Below are 18,225 nucleotides of genomic sequence, written 5' to 3'. Positions count from 1 at the left end.
CTCTTCCAAATATGATTACTTCACTCTTATCTTCATTTATTTTTAATCCATTCCTTTTCATTATTTCCTTCCACGCATCAAGTTGTAACTGTACATCTACCACTTTATCGCCCCATATTACAATACAATCTGCAAAAATCATCTTTTTGTCTTTTTTTTTTTTACTATATCTTTAACTGCCCTGTTCATTCCCCCATCACAGCATTATAAAGTGCAGAAGATAGAATACTTTCTTGTTAAAGTCCTTGTCATATTTCGAATTATTCAGATTTCCTCAGTGGTGTTCTAATTCTACAACTGTGGCCTCTGTACATTGTCTTTATTACATTAATGTATCCATCTTCTATACCTATCTTCTTCATTTCTTCCCAGAGTTTTCCCTGTTTAACTGAGTCATATGCCTTTTCTATGTCTATAAAAAGCATTATCACCCTTTTATTATATTCCCAACTTTTTTCCATCAGTTGACGGATAGAAAATATCAGGTCGATCATGCTTCTTCCTTTCCCAAATCCATGCTGTTCTTCACTCAACTCCTTTTCTATTTTTTCGTTTATTCGATTTAATAAAATTCTTTCAAAAATCTTGGTTGTATGACTCATAAGGGTTATTCCTCTGTAGGTTTTACAAAGTCTTTTATTGCCTTTTTTGAAGATGGGAACAATTTCTCCTCTTCAAAAATGTTCAAATGTATGTGATATCTTATGGGACTTAACTGCTGAGGCCATCAGTCCCTAAGCTTACACACTACTTAACCTAAATTATCCTAATGACAAACACACACACCCATGCCCGAGGGAGGGCTCGAACCTCCGCCGGGACCAGCCGTACAGTTCCATGATTGCAGCGCCTTAGACCGCTGTCTCCTCTTCTCCATTCGCCAGGTACTGTACTCTTTCTACACACTGGATAGTACTCTATAAAGCCACTGCATTCCCACTAGACCTGCTGCTCTTATCATGTCCGCTGATACTTCATCAGGCCCTGAGTCTTTCCCCCCATTCATCTTCTTCACAGCTATTTCCATTTCCTCCCGTGTAATTTGTCCTAATTCTGCTTCCCAACTTCTCTCAATTTCTCCATTATTTGTTGTTTCCTCGTGTACCTGCTCCTCAGCGTTTAAGACTTTCTTAAAATGTTCTTTCCAGAGATCTTTTATATTCCATGGATCTTGAATCACAGTACCATCCTCTGTTTCCACCTTTACTGCTACATCAGAAGCCTTCCTTTTATTTTTAACCATTTTATAGAATATTTTCATAGTTCTCTTCACATTTTCGAGTTTTTTCGGCACAAATTGTAAATAGCCTTTAGCTTCCTGTATTTGACCCCTACCACCTTCAGAATTTGAAAGAGAGTATTCCAGTCAACATTGTCAAAAGTTTTCTCTAAGTCTATAATGCTAGAAACGTAAGTTTGCCTTTCCTTAAACTATCTTCTAAGATAATTCATAGGGTCAGTATTGGTTCATGTGTTCCAACATTTCTGCGGAATCCAGTTAAACTTAATAACTGTAAATTGCCAGAACATCTAGTGATTTCATTAAATCGTCCACTTTTTCTACATGCGCACCATGAAGTGCGACGCTGATGGCACATGTATTTAAATCAGCAGGAATGTTGAAAATGAGGTCGGGAAAACTGCATCGAAAGCCTTGGTGAGATAGAAAGGGCGTCAATTTTGGCCGTTAGGCGGAGGGAGACCGGGAGTTCCGACAGCCTAGCGCCAAGAGCACAGAAGGCAATGCACGTTCACAGCTGCCGCCACTATATGCCAACTGTGGCTGGTGCTCGTCTCTGGCTTGGGCAATGGGAGAGTCGGTGATGACTGCTTTCAGGTTGACGCCCCATTGAACTGATATACTGAGCCAGGTGGAGGGAGACCTACTCAACGGCGAGGCTACAAGGCCGCCACCACCTCGTTGTTACGCGCTTTGAAGTGTCCGCCGTAGGCAGCACGCAAGTAAACAGCCCAGGCACAAACAAACGAACGAAGTTTATCACAGTCAACTAAACAATAACGAATTTTGGCAATCGTGGAACAAACTAAACTCATTTGACTAAGCAAAACAGTCTTTCAACCATTGGAAGGAGAAAAAGTTTTATTGTTCTGAATTATCTCAGTGATTTTTATTTTGGCTGGAGCCATAGTCATGGTAAATTTTTTTAATGATGCTGTCGCTATTTGACTGTAATAATTTTTATTTTATTGTTGTATGATCTAGATTTAGGTCTTAGGCCATTTTCAAGTATAAATATAAATACATAATAAAATCTTGATCGTATAGCAATAAAATGAAAATTATGAAAGACTGATGGCGGCTGGGAAAAACCTAAATGAAATCTTCTGTATAGAGCATAATAATATCCCAACTGTCTCGTAATGAGGAAAACCAAGTGCTGTACTAAGCCTTGGCTCTGTAGGATAGGAAAATAACTCTGATCATAAATCTTTAAGACAGTTCAGACAACACTGTTGGAGTAAAGTTCTCGAGTAGCTTCGAAAATTAAATAAGTCTGTTCAAGTTCACAACACATTTAGAATAATGACAAAGTCCGGTAGAACTTCTAGATCTAACTAAACAATCCGGTAGGAAACAGAATCTAAGTTTCAAAGAAGAATGTTCTATGTCTGCCGAGGCTGAACAACAGGCAATCACAGAAAAAAATGGTTCAAATGGCTCTGAGCACTATGCGACTTAACTTCTGAGGTCATCAGTCGCCTAGAACTTAGAACTAATTAAACCTAACTAACCTAAGGACATCACACACATCCATGCCCGAGGCAGGATTCGAACCTGCGACCGTAGCGGTCGCTCGGTTTCAGACTGCAGCGCCTAGAACCGCACGGCCACTGCGGCCGGCACAATCACAGAAGTTCAGAATGAGATATTCACTCTGCAGCGGAGTGCGCGCCGACATCAGACTTCCTGGTAGAATAAATGTTTGTGCCGGACCGAGACTCGAACTCGGGACCTTTGCCTTTCGCGGGCAAGTGCTCTACCGACAATCGCAAAATGAATGAAGTCCCATGCTTCTTGCAGAGCTTAGAGCAGCGATGCGGGAGACCCGCACCGCCGTACTAGGCAAGATTCCAGTGGTGGTGGTTTGCCGTTGCCTCCCTCCGACCGTAATGGGGATGAATGATGATGATGAAGAACACAGAACAGCACCCAGTCATCTCGGGGCAGGTGAAAATCCTAGACCCCGCCGGAAATCGAACCGCGGAGCCAATGCTCGGGAGGCGAGAACACTATCGCGAGACTACGAGCTGCGGAAGACGATCACAGAAGTATTATGAAAATTGGAATCGGTCGGTCTGTCGGGGCCGTGCCTTCTGTAGGGAGGCCACGCTGCAGGATCCAGGGCGAGGGTGCTGGCTAGAACGGCGATTCGACGACCTCGGAGTGAGCTGCTGATAGTGGAAATGCAGTAAGCACCCGGCGGCCGAGTGCCCGTGCGCCTCCCTAAATACAGCCCTCGGTGTCAGGTTTCATTCTTTCTTGCTTCCTGCCACGTGGCCTGCGTAGTGAGTCTGTGACGCCAGCGACCTCTGCCGGCGCTTTGGTCGCCGTCTGGTGGTCGATTGTGCCGCGGCAGCCCCAGAACATTTTTTGCAAAGAAACACGCTACTTGCGTAACTGAAATGTAGTTTGGGTTGCAGGGTGAGTAGGCGCAAGGCCCCAGTTCAGTTACGCGGTCGTTCTATGTCTATCCCCAATGCCACCGCCGCCGTGCTGACGTGTGAATACGTTTCATCGTTAATTTCACTTTCTACGTATTCCGTTTTTTCCACTCAGGTTAGGCATTGATAAAGCGCTTCTTGAAGCGATTAAGTGCAACAGTGCAATGAGCTGTTTCCAGATCCTGTGCCCATATTAGGAGCTTGCTTGTTCAGTGTAAGAAATAGTAGCAAATAAGAATAGTGATGCTGTCACTGGTAGTTGGTAATATTTACTGGCAAAATGCAACCTAACACTAGATTGCGTACACAGCTATCCTGTGTCCTTTTTCACTACGACTTGAAAAGAGAGAGAGAGATTATTAATTGATCACCGATGCATCGGTTCTCGATTGTGTTAAGGAGACGTACGGACTGATTAAACGGAGAAGTTTTCTTAATCGACCTTTTGACCCGGATTTACTTCACGCAATCAGAATCTTCGATGAAAATACCTAAGGGACCTGTTTGAATATAAAAATGGAAATGAAAGCAAAGTAGTGGAATTTCGTAAGAGAAAGATTAACAGATCAGAAGCTGAACACATTAGTGGTCTCCCAAATACAGTCGAGACACCGCGATAAAGAGCGAATCTGTAACAAAGCTCATATACCATTTGAACATCATTTTTGGTTGGTGAAAGAAAAGAATAAGAAGAAAATTACTGCATCGTAAAATATTAATATACTTTGAACAAATTGGCTTTAAACTTCTAGACATTGACAAATACACGATAAATACATGACTTGCATCTGATATTTCTTTTGTACATGGTGCACTACAATAATCGCTGCTCAGTCATTCCGTTCCTTCCTAAAATTAAGTACATTATATATTCACCCGAGTTACCGAAACGTTTGTTCATCGTTTCACATAGTTTCTACACAAAATAAAAATACAACTTGTAGCAATGCTATGTAGTACGTCTTAACATGTCGGCGACCAAAAGTACGAAGGATAATGAAGTTTCTAGAATATTTATTAACAAATGATAGATTGTTCTTTTTTCTGTTTCACAGCTTCTTGCTATCATTTTAAATATCTGCGCCCAGCGGGACATAGTGTTTATTTAAAGTATTTAAACGCTCGATGCGCATCTGGTACAGGCGCACATTATAAAAATATTTCGTCTCTTTATTCTCGCGCTGTGATGCTTAACATCTTTACGAACTACAACTCGTTGGCTGTCCTTTTCTTTTATGACAAATACCTCATATGCAAAATATCTGAAATCCAATAATGTTATAGAGTGCGTGCGATTTAATTTCAGTGCACCCTACGCCCACAGCTAGATCCCAACTTCAGTACACTGAACATGTTCGTGATAGCTCAGAACCAACTACGTACGCATTGTTAAACGCCTTAATAAACTCCTCGCATTGTTTTTCTCTGACGTAAAGTGTGTCCCAGAAATATTGAGACAAACTTAAAGAGATTGTGGAGTGCGTCTTGAGAAACAAATCGAGGATAGGAACCACCGTCCGGAAACGTCATCCAGCGAGGCTACAGAGCATCGAAGTAGCAGGTGCCGGTGCCTGCTATCAAACCACCCCTTCATCAGCAAACGTGATTTTGTACGCCGGCGGACAGTAGGCGAAACGTCTCAAAATGTCTGTTAATCACTGATCGCGACTGACTGCCACGATCGCCAATGGAGAAGATGGAGTCAGCTTCTTCATCGAAATGCCTTGCTTCCTATGAATGCGGTGCTCTGTTACCTCGCTGGGTGACGATTTCAGGCACGAATTTCCATCCGTAGTTTATTTTTGTGCTAGAACCCTCTGAAATCTCCAATGTTTTTCGGTACACAAGAGAAAAATAAACTGCAGATGAAAACCCTTGTCTTAAACCGTCATCTGCCAAGCCAACAGGAGACAAGGCCTCTCTGCGCAGCAGCTAGCTCCCATCTTCTCCACTGCAGATCGTTGCAGTCCAGTGATCGTTGAATAACAAAACAGCATAGTGAGATATTGCGCCAACGGTCCATCAGCGTACAAATTCACGTTTACTGCCGAATGGGCGGCCCAGCAATAGGAGCCGGCGACTGTAGCTTTGACGCTCTGAAGCGTCGTTGGATGATGTTTCCGGCCACGAGTTCCTACCCTCGATTTGTTTCTCTAGACACCGTCTACAGCCTCTCGAAGTTTTTCGCCAGATTTCTGGGACATCCTGTATATAACTTTTAACTACGTTGAGAAATGGCGGCAGGAAGGAGATACTTTATCCCTTGCAAGAAACGGCAAATAGGAAATGGGCTAAAAACAAACATACAGGACGCGAAACTTTTCCGGGAGTAGGCAAAGAAGTCCAAATTGATTGTTCAAGGGAGAAATCATATAATCATCACCGTTGTGTGTGAATGAATTCCAGAGCATGATACCTCTCCCAAACACTGACATCCCCCATCTTTCCCTGCTACCGCTACGCAATCGCCACCTCACCTCCACCTTGCCACACTCTGTACATAATGAATTACACTACTGGCCATTAAAATTGCTACACCAAGAAGAAATGCAGATGATAAACGGGTATTCATTGGACAAATATATTATACTAGAACTGACATGTTATTACATTTTCACGCAATCTGGGTGCATGGATACTGAGAAATCAGTACCCAGAACAACAACCTCTGGCCGTAATAACGACCTTGATACGCCTGGGCATTGAGTCAAACAGAGCTTGGATGGCGTGTACAGGTACACCTGCCCATGCACCTTCAACACGATACCACAGTTCATCAGGAGTAGTGACTGCCGTATTGTGACGAGCCAGTTGCTCGGCCACCGTTGAGCAGACGTTTTCAATTGGTGATAGATCTGGAGAATGTGCTGGCCAGGGCAGCAGTCGAACATTTTCCGTATCCAGAAAGGCCCGTACAGGACCTGCAACATGCAGTCGTGCATTATCCTGCTGAAATGTAGGGTTTCGCAGGAATCGAATGAAGGGTAGAGCCACGGGTCGTAACACATCTGAAATGTAACGTCACTATTCAATGGGAACAATAGGTGACCGAGACGCGTAACCAATGACACCCCATACCATCACGGCGGGTATACGCCAGTATGGCGATGACGAATACACGCTTCCAATGTGCGTTCACCGCGATGTCACCAAACACAGATGCGACCATCATGATGCTGTAAACAGAACCTGGACTCATCCGAAAAAATGACGTTTTGCCATTCGTGCACCCAGTTTCGTCGTTGAGTACACCATCACAGGCGCTCCTGTCTGTGATGCAGCGTCAGGGGTAACCGCAGCCATGGTCTCCGAGCTGACAGTCCATGCTGCTGCAAACGTCGTCGAGCTGTTCGTGCACATGGTTGTTTTGCAAACGTCCCGATCTGTTGACTCAGGGATCGAGACGTGGCTGCGCTATCCGTTACAGCCATGCGGTTAAGATGCCTGTCATCCCGACTGCTAGTGATTCGAGGCCGTTGGGATCCAGCACGGCGTTCCGTATTACCCACCTGAACCCACCGATTCCATATTCTACAAACAGTCATTGGATCTCGACCATCGCGAGCAGCAATGTCGCGATACGATAAACCGCAATCGAGATAGGCTACAATCTGACCTTTATCAAAGTCGGAAACGTGATGGAACGCATTTCTCCTCCTTCACGGGGCATCACAACAACGTTTCACCAGGCAACTCCGGTCAACTGCTGTTTGTGTATGAGAAATCGGTTGGAAATTTTCCTTATGTCAGCACGTTGTAGGTGTCGCCACCGGTGCTAGCCTAGTGTGAATGGTCTGAAAAGCTAATCATTTGCATATCACAGCATCTTCTTCCTGTTGGTTAAATTTCCCGTCAGTAGCACGTCACCTTCGTGGTGTAGCAATTTCAATGGCCAGTAGTGTAGTAACGCTTCGCTGATTACTTGCGATCATCTGCCGGCCCGCGACATGCGTCGCTAGCCGCCCTCTCTCGCTCGCACTGGTGCTGCCGCCACGTGGCCAGGCGCTCTAATTAATCACAACACGGCGCGGCGCCGCGGCCGCCCGACCGCCACATTTGAAGAACGCCAGTCGATACGGAAGCGCGTATCGAACGCGGCAGTCGCAGACAATGGCTCTCCCCGCACAATGCATGTTTGTCCCGAGGCCCCGCCCCCTACCCAGCTCCTCGCGGGAAAAAAAGGGGAAGAAAAAACACACCACTTTGTATCGCGCGCCAGGCGGGGGGTTATTAGCGAGATAATGATTTGGCTTTATACGCAGCCCTCCTTCCCCAACTCTGTTGCCAATATCCGCAACCCCAAGTTTATTCAGCACTCGAAATGTGTGCGGATGTGTGCAGAAGTTTGATATTTTGCTTGTGGTTTTTTATTTTCGCTGTAACAGGTGACTTGTCCGTCGGTACACAGGTTGGAATGACTCAGTGATTAGCTCCTCAGAGAGCATCCCTGAAGGGCACGGTTCAATCCAGGTATGGCTACTCAGTTTTTGTTTGAGCAAATTACCTTTCATGGTTTAAGAAAACCAATTTCCCTCTTACCCTTAAATCAAGCTTTCCTCCAGTTTAAATACATCGAACAGCAATAAGTTGAGGAACATGAAGTAAATGACACGAGAGTGGAGAATATTGTTGTCCTAACAGTAGTGCAATCGATTCCCAAAATTTGACTGAATTTTCTCACATTGAGAACCTAGAAGCAGCGGTCCATGTTTCACTTGGGAAAAACTTTCAGCAGCCAAGATGGCGCAAATAAGTCCTTTTTGTTGACAACCAGTTCTGGCAGTTGTAACTGTCATCTTCTGATCTGCAAAATGTTTTGTTATAAAACGTGTTCCATTCTGTGTTAGTGCCTCAAGCCATGTTGTCATTATGGTGAATTAAATACAGCACATTATGCATAGTATTGTCAAAAATAAAACCATTTTAAGTTAGAAAGAGTATTGTGCACATGGTGATGTTACCATCTGTAACACTCATAGTCGATTTTTAATTCTTATACGATGTACGGTAAAATGTACATTTGTACAATCGTTTACATTTGCTTAATATGGTGCATATCCTTTGGTCCATATGAATAAAAGTGAACCACAAACTTGGAGAAAAAGGTAGAAGTAAGAGCATACACTTGGAAGCAAAAGGTAAAAGCAGAATCATTAGCTTCTGATTGTAAGAATAACCTCTTGCTTTTCCTCTCTACCTTTTACTTCTAAGAAGTACCAAAAGCTCCTAGCCTCCTGCTTGGTACGCAATTTCAAAGCCATTGTTGAGCAAGAGCAGGCTTCATCACTGTTTCCTTTGCCATGCGACTGGACTGCGTTTCGCTTCATTTATTTTCAGTGAGTACTGTCACTTATCGACTGAAGATGTCCTCGTCCGATACAGATGAAAGCTCGGTATGTGCAGAAAGTACGATGTTGTTTTTAGTCACGGCTTTAGAAAATCATCCTGAGTTATTAGAGAATTCACAACTTCCAGAAGGAAAAAGAAAGAAAGAAGAAGCAATCCTAAATGTTATACATTCATTTGAAACTAATATGGGCATTAAAATTAACTGGAAACAATTGCTAAAGAAAGTTACTAACATGAAAACGAGACTAAAAAGTAAAACGGATAAGAACAGAACGGGAAATAAACCGATTGTTTTAAATGTGTGGGAGAAAAAGTTTACAGCTTGCTACAAGGAGATGGGAATCCTACAATGAACCAGATACCAGGTAAGATAAATTATAAGCTCGTGTGATGTTAATGTTTATTTATTTTCTTTCGGTTAAAAAAATTACACACAGTCTGTAAATGTTAAAATCGTTAACTTTCAGGGGCAGAGGCACTAGGGGTTGCACCGTCCATATCTACACTATCGCCAGTGTTGCCAGTAGAGCACTCGAAATCATCTGGTAAGATTCAGTTCTAGTTTTTGTTAGTCAAACAAAATTAATTACTGCAACTTATAAAGATACTAGCGGAAATTTGTTTTTCGCGAGAGTAGCGAAATGTTCATATTACTGTATCGTAAGTACTACTACTACTATTACTATCAATAGTGGTGCTAGCAGTAATATGATATTTAAAAGCCATGTTTGCTATTAACTTTCATTAAGTGCCATGACTAGAGTTAACTTGGGCCGCCAACATTTCGTAACCCTTTGCGAAGGAAAGTTTCCGCTGTTATCTTTGAAAAGTAAATCTTCATAAAAATGCAAACTGACATACATATGAGTTTGTAGGAACAGATGTTACACCTCGTGCTGGCCCACCATCCTCTTCGTCTACAGCACGTCCATATGCCATGCCACCACCCTTGAAGAAAGGATCATTGCCAGAAACAGACGACACGAAGATACTCAGTACCATAGAATTAACAGGCTGGTGCTGCTGGAGCAACTGAAGCTCACTCGACTGCAAATGGAAAAAGAAGCTATGTTAACGAACTTTCTTAATATAAAGATGAATAATGTAAACAATTTGCAACAGGAGGAAAATTGAAAATAGTTTTAATGTATATACCGTTCTGTAGATTGTCTTATTCCTTTTGTTGTAGACGATCAGTAGTTTTCTATCTTTTCATAAATAGACAATTCAAAATCCTGCATTTTGTATTAGAGCTGCAATTTCTTGTCTTCCTTGACTTCCTCTCCGAAGAATATCCGTTTCCGTTAAAGGCTCCTCCTCCTCATTATCACCATCTTCAAGTAAATCCTGTGCCGTCTCTTCAAAATCTTCATCTTGTAGATGTTTAGGAACATTATACAGTATAAAGCAGCAAGCTATTATTGTTGGGACATTTGGCAAGGCAACTCTACACATATACTGCAAAACAGGAAACCGCCTCTTCAGCTGACCAAATCAAACGCTCTAGCACAACTCTTTTTTTTAAAAAAAGTTTATTGAATGACTTGTTACTGTCCTCAGTTGGATTACGAAAGGGGGTCATCAGCCAGGGCTCTAGGCCAAACCCTTCATCACCCCCAAAAAAAGTGTTCTTACATTCACTCAGCGCTTCCCAGACACTTGTATTTCTCCATATTTGATTGTCATGTACTTACCCGGGCCAGCTAGCTTCAACACTAGTGAACTGTTCCTTCACATTGCATGTAGTCTGCACATTTATACTAGCAAAACCCTTTCTGTTGATTTATTCGTCGCCAAATTGCACAGGTTTTGGAATTCGCACACGTGCATTTCAATTTCACCAATGTTGTTGTTGTGGTCTTCAGTCCTGAGACTGGTTTGATGCAGCTCTCCATGCTACTCTATCCTGTGCAAGCTTTTTCATCTCCCAGTACCTACTGCAACCTACATCCTTCTGAATCTGCTTAGTGTATTCATCTCTTGGTCTCCCTCTACGATTTTTACCCTCCACGCTGCCCTCCAATACTAAATTGGTGATCCCTTGATGCCTCAGAACATGTCCTACCAACCGATCCCTTCTTCTGGTCAAGTTGTGCCACAAACTTCTCTTCTTCCCAATCCTATTCAATACTTCCTCATTAGTTATGTGATCCACCCATCTAATCTTCAGCATTCTTCTGTAGCACCACATTTCGGAAACTTCTATTCTCTTCTTGTCCAAACTATTTATCGTCCATGTTTCACTTCCATACATGGCTACACTCCATACGAATACTTTCAGAAATGACTTCCTGACAAATCAATACTGGATGTTAACAAATTTCTCTTCTTCAGAAACGCTTTCCTTGCCATTGCCAGCCTACATTTTATATCCTCTCTACTTCGACCATCATCAGTTATTTTGCTCCCCAAATAGCAAAACTCCTTTACTACTTTAAGTGCCTCATTTCCTAATCTAATTCCCTCAGCATCACCCGACTTAATTAGACTACATTCCATTATCCTTGTTTTGCTTTTGTTGATGTTCATCTTATATCCTCCTTTCAAGACACTGTCCATTCCATTCAACTGCTCTTCCTTGTCCTTTGCTGTCTCTGACAGAATTACAATGTCATCGGCGAACCTCAAAGTTTTTATTTCTTCTCCATGAATTTTAATACCTACCCCGAATTTTTCTTTTGTTTCCTTTACTGCTTGCTCAATATACAGATTGAACAACATCGGGGAGAGGCTACAACCCTGTCTTACTCCCTTCCCAACCACTGCTTCCCTTTCATGTCCCTCGACTCTTATAACTGCCATCTGGTTTCTGTACAAATTGTAAATAGCCTTTCGCTCCCTGTATTTTACCCCTGCTACCTTCAGAATTTGAAAGAGAGTATTCCAGTCAACATTGTCAAAAGCTTTCTCTAAGTCTACAAATGCTAGAAACGTAGGTTTGCCTTTCCTTAATCTTTCTTCTAAGATAAGTCGTAAGGTAAGTATTGCCTCACGTGTTCCAGTGTTTCTACGGAATCCAAACTGATCTTCCCCGAGGTTGGCTTCTACTAGTTTTTCCATTCGTCTGTAAAGAATTCGTGTTAGTATTTTGCAGCTGTGACTTATTAAGCTGATAGTTCGGTAATTTTCACATCTGTCAACACCCGCTTTCTTTGGGATTGGAATTATTATATTCTTCTTGAAGTCTGAGGGTATTTCGCCTGTTTCATACGTCTTGCTCACCATATGGTAGAGTTTTGTCAGGACTGGCTCTCCCACGGCCGTCAGTAGTTCCAATGGAATATTGTCTACTCCGGGGGCCTTGTTTCGACTCAGGTCTTTCAGTGCTCTGTCAAACTCTTCACGCAGTATCGTATCTCCCATTTCATCTTCATCTACATCCTCTTCCATTTCCATAATATTGTCCTCAAGTACATCGCCCTTGTATAGACCCTCTATATACTCCTTCCACCTTTCTGCTTTCCCTTCTTTGCTTAGAACTGGGTTTCCATCTGAGCTCTTGATATTCATACAAGTCGTTCTCTTATCTCCAAAGGTCTCTTTAATTTTCCTGTTGGCGGTATCCATCTTACCCCTAGTGAAATAGGCCTCTACATCCTTACATTTGTCCTCTAGCCATCCCTGCTTAGCCATTTTGCACTTCCTGTCGATCTCATGTTAGAGACGTTTGTATTCCTTTTTGCCTGTTTCACTTACTGCATTTTTATATTTTCTCCTTTCATCAATTAAATTCAATATTTCTTCTGTTACCCAAGGATTTCTACTAGCCCTCGTCTTTTTACCTACTTGATCCTCTGCTCCCTTCACTACTTCATCCCTCAAAGCTACCCATTCTTCTTCTACTGTATTTATTTCCCCCATTCCTGTCAATTGCTCCCTTATGCTCTCCCTGAATCTCTGTACAACCTCTGGTTCTTTCAGTTTATCCAGGTCCCATCTCCTTAAATTCCCACCTTTTTGCAGTTTCTTCAGTTTTAATCTACAGCTCATAACCAATAGATTGTGGTCAGAGTCCACATCTGCCCCTGGAAATGTCTTACAATTTAAAACCTGGTTCCTAAATCTCTATCTTACCATTATATAATCTATCTGATACCTTTTAGTATCTCCAGGGTTCTTCCATGCATACAACCTTCTTTCATGGTTCTTAAACCAAGTGTTAGTTATGATTATGTTGTGCTCTGTGCAAAATTCTACCAGGCGCCTTGCTCTTTCATTTCTGTCCCCCATTTCACCAATAGCACTTGAAAATTTACATTTTTGTAGCCACTCATTTTTAGCCACAATAATATCATGTTGATGACGGAAACTTTATCCACAAATCAGGTTTTTCAATTATCTTTTTAGAAACACTACTCACTGTTTTACTCACTGTAGTTTGATGAATTCCCATTTCTTCTGCTATTCCAGTCTGGAATCCTGGGTCAGCTACATACCGAAGGAAAATCTTCATCTTCTGTTCCGACGACAGTGCTCCACCTCTTCTTTCCCCTGTCTCTATCAGAAAATGATTTGCAATCTACTTAAGATTTTCTTCGTTTAAACGATACAGTTTTATAATGCTTTCCAGGTGGACATCAACGTGGTCTGTAGCATTTTTCGCGGCGTAAGCTTGCTGCTATTTGCACCATATCTGCACTCTGCAAACATGAGCCTGCTACTGACCAGCCCACAAGTTTTACAAGCAATTGCTTCCAGAATGAAGTCAGAGCTTCTCTTTATTCTTACAGCTCATCTAATACCGAAGCAAGAGCTCAAGGGGAAAGCAAAATCTTTCATTGTTCTTTTTGTTCTGACAAGCAGAAATTCTTGCTCCACATTTTATTCATAAATTCCGAAGCTTTAGCTTCGAAATTCGAAGGAAAAGCATTTGTTTCAATTTATTCTTACGGCCCTTTGTCTCCACCTTAACCGAAGCATTTCCTCCGTAACCTTTTTTTCAGTTGATTTGCTTTCGGGCTGCATCCATTCAGCCATCTCAATGCGTAGTGGTATGTCAATTATAACAGTATGAACATACGCACAGCAAAATACCAATTTCTCGAGCGGAGAAAATCTCTGCCGGCCGCTGTGGCCGAGCGGTTCTAGCCGCTTCAGTCTGGAACCGCGCCACCGCTAAGATCGCAGGTTCGAATCCTGCCTCGGGCATGGATGTGTGTTATGTCCTTAGGTTAGTTAGGTTTAAGTAGTTCTAAGTTCTAGGGGACTGATGACCTCAGATGTTAAGTTCCATAGTGCTCAGAGCCATTTGAACCATTTGAAGAAAATCTCTGAAATACCCGGGAATCGAACCTGCACGTCTTCACTTAGCAATATGGACCTATACTTTGGCTAAGGTGCATCCACGATGTACTCGTATGTACCATGTTATGCAAATGTAAGGAAATGTACAAATTTACATTTTACGCTGACGTGGCAATAGTCATAGGATAACTCCTAACATCGTGTCGGACCTCCTTTCGCCGGCGTTTCGCAGCAACTTGACGCCGCATCGACTCAACAGATCATTGGAGGTCCCCTGCAGAAATATTGAGCCATGCTGCCTCTATAGCGTACATAACGGCGAAAGTGTTGTCTGTGCAGGAATTTATGCACGAACTGATGTGTAGATTATGTCCCATAAATGTTCGATGGGATTCATGTCGGGCGGTCTCGAAGGCTAGACCGTCGTTCGAATTGTCCAGAATGTTCTTCAAACAGGTAGCGAACAATTGTAACCCAGTGACGTAGCGCAATGTCATCTGTAAAAGTTCCACCGTTGACTGGGAACATCAAGCACGTAAATGGGTGCAAATGGTCTCCAAGTAGCGAAACATAACCATTTTCAGTCAATGATCGGTTCATTTGGACCATATGGCCCAGTATATTCCATGTAAACACAACCCGAACCATTTGGAGCCACCACCAGCTTCCACGGGGCCTTGTTGGCAAAGTGTGTCCATGGCTTTGTGGGGGAGGGGGGCGGGGGGGTCTGCCTCACACTCAAAATTTGCCATCAGCTCTTAACAACCGAAATAGGGACTCATTTGACAAGGCCACCGTTTTACTATCGTCCAGGCTCCAACCAACACGGTCACAAGCCCAGTAGAGACGCTCACTAACGCGAAATTTCGCCGCACTGTCCTAAGCGACAAGTTCGTCGTACGTACCACACTAATTTCTGCTGTTATTTCATGCAGTATTGCTTGTCTGTTAGCACCGAAAACTCTACGCAAACGCTTTCGATTGTCAAGTGAAGGCCGTCGGTCACTGCGTTTTCTGTGGTGGGAGGAAACGCCTGAGATTCGGTATTCTCGGCACATTCTTAACTCTATGGGTCGTGGAATATTGGATTTCCTAACGATTTCCGAAATCGAATGGCCCATGCGTCTAGCTCTAACTACCACTCCGCCATCAAAGACGGCTAATTCCCGTGGTGCGTCGGAAAATGACAGCTACGCCAGTGCCTTGTGTATGCGATACTAACGCTACCTTTATATATAGATATCGCTATGCAAAAGGTTTTATCACTTCAGTTTACTGTATATATTTAAGAATGACAAGCCTCTGTGAGTCCTAAGAATGCGAACAAGTCCACATGCAGAAGGTGCTTTTTAACTATAAATTGTTTTATTTTTGGCAAACCTATGTGTAATATGTTATGTTTTATCCACCATAATGACAACTCTCACGTTTGGTTTATAACATTAGTTATTGAAGCTCAGATGATGACAGCTATAACTGTCGAAACTAGTTGTCAGCAATAAAGGCTAACTTATGGCAACTTGACTATTTAAAGCTTTTTTCCTCAAGATAACCGCAGGTAAACCAGTGGTTCTGTAAACAAACCTGCGCACCTAAACGTAACAGCGAAATGTATGGTTCAACTCTGGGTGGCAGTTGTTTCTGCGCGAGACGTTGCCATGCCATTTAGGTGCTTTGTGTTACAAACATCACACATCAGATTCTTGAGAGTGAGGGGTGTGGCGGTTCTTATTTACGGCCTACAAGATTGGGTTTAACTTCAACAGCTCCAATTTCCAGTTGCTGATCGCTCACTCCGCACAGAGCAGTTCTGCTAGTCTGTCTCGGGTGAGCCGTCCAAATAAAGAGGCCAAACAAATTAGCACCGATTATAGCAACAGATCCGGTGCATAGAGTATTACTGGGACCCTAAATTTGCATCAGACTGAGAATTCCCCTGGTTCCTAAATAATCAAAGTTCCAGCGCTAATTCAAACAGTAACTCACTTCTCACTTCTCCTAACATTCGTTAAAAAAGAAAAAAAAATACTACCCTGCATGCAATGCAGGGAGAAAAAAAATTATTGCATAGACACTTATGCCCCAGTATACGAAGAAAAAGATGACTTACTTGAATAAAATAACTTTAGCACATATTCCGAGAACATATTTGTTTTCATTGCAACTATTAATATCTATCTTTTAATGAAACTTACGCGATCTTCAGTTGGATAATGATGGCCTGGTGCAACAAGGAAATTATGTGCAACAAGGAAATTATGTCAATCTGGGATGGATACAAGACAATGACTAACGCTTTACAATTTTTTAAAATCATCTTTTTGACGTCCTCAAGTCACGGGGTGGGGGGTGGGGGGGGTGGAGGGGAGGGGGCAGCCAGGACTTCGCCGACTTAAACCTGTCGGTCATGCTCGCAGAGTAAGCCGCGTGTTCGAGTTAGTTGGGACATTTACACCGGTGATGGGCTAAAGGCGCTGTACTGTCGTATGTCCCCATGTTGTGGCCGAGTGGGAAAGTTCTGCTCGGTGACTTCTTCTCCCGGGCAGTTCCTGTAATCCAGGCTTGGCTGTTAACTTTCAGAAGAGCGTTATGAAGGAAGTTAGCCTAAGTGGATCAGTTTTGGTCACACGGCATCGGGCGCAGTGAAACAATTACAGCAGGACGATCACAGAGGAAAAGATTATTTGGTGAGAACTTTAGGCTGGAACTGTCCCTGTGGATCTTACTGGAAAATTGGCACTGATCATTCATTTATTGCTTCTTTCCGTAGTTAAAATTTCATGTTTGTGTTTATCAGTCTTACTTGTGGGCGATGCATTTTCCTTATCTCTCTCCAGGTAGAGCGATAACGCTTTAAAATTGTATTACATTTTTTAAGTTATTACCTCAGCTGGGGACCTTTATAACAATTTTTTAAGTTATATGACGATGTCGGGAATGCCTAAGCAGTACATAATTCCAAAGCAATAAATCATAACTCTTCTGTGTATATTTGCTGTAATTCCTAAAGTACATAATTCGCATCTCCCCTGTTTTGGTAGCTTGATTTTGTCACTTGTTGAAATTGGTATTTTAACGTTCTAAACGCTCATTTATAATGGCGTTTCTTTCTTTCTGTTATAGTTCTGTATTATTTGCCTTCCTGACTAATTATTATTAATTATTTTAAGGCTCCAGTGGGCTGATCTTGTCAATACCTATGAACCAGAAATACCTCGTTAGTTTTTCTCGAAGTAAAAGGTGTTTGATTTAGTCACTGTCTAAAAGCTTTTTATTGCTTATTAACTTGCACATACTGGCTAACTTGGATCAAGTAAAGGTTCCTTTACGCTCGTTGTCTTGGGTCGAAGACTTAGCTAATAAAACTCTGGTCTAATTTTTGGCCAAAATAATTAGTCGCATCCTACCACTTACTTTCTCTGTAACATCATCTGTAAACTCCACGCTGTCCGGGCCATTGTTAACTGCTGTCACTGCCCACGCCTCCTCCGTCCAGGTTTTCTATCCCCTGAGAGTCAACTCGGTAAAACAGCGTCGAGGCACCATTTTCCAGAAAGGGATAATGGTGGATTATTACCAGGCTGGAGATGGCCCAGACTCAGGTATACGTGGCCATTTGGTTGGTCTCAATCAGCTCGATAGAAATAAACGTGTTTCTTCCGTTACGTTGATGATACTTTCGTAGTATGGCCACACGACAGAGAAAGGCTGGGTGAAGTCCTCAGACGTATCATCTCGTCACATATCAGCATCAGTTATACTAAATAAGTCGAAATGGAAGGAGCGCTGCCCTTTCTAGATGTTCTGGTGTTTCATATTCCTCGGGTCGATATAATTCTGAGACAACTTTCAACACTATACAAATCCAACTTGTGGGTTTCATCAATGCAATATGATGAATTTGATGACTGCAGTTGATTCGATGTCTCTGGTCCCAAAGTTCAGTTC

This window comes from Schistocerca piceifrons, chromosome 2, assembly GCF_021461385.2.
Source record: "Schistocerca piceifrons isolate TAMUIC-IGC-003096 chromosome 2, iqSchPice1.1, whole genome shotgun sequence".
Classification (NCBI taxonomy): Eukaryota; Metazoa; Arthropoda; class Insecta; order Orthoptera; family Acrididae; genus Schistocerca; species Schistocerca piceifrons.
The sequence above is the reverse complement of the archived record's forward strand: the minus strand, read 5'-3'. Positions refer to the sequence as shown.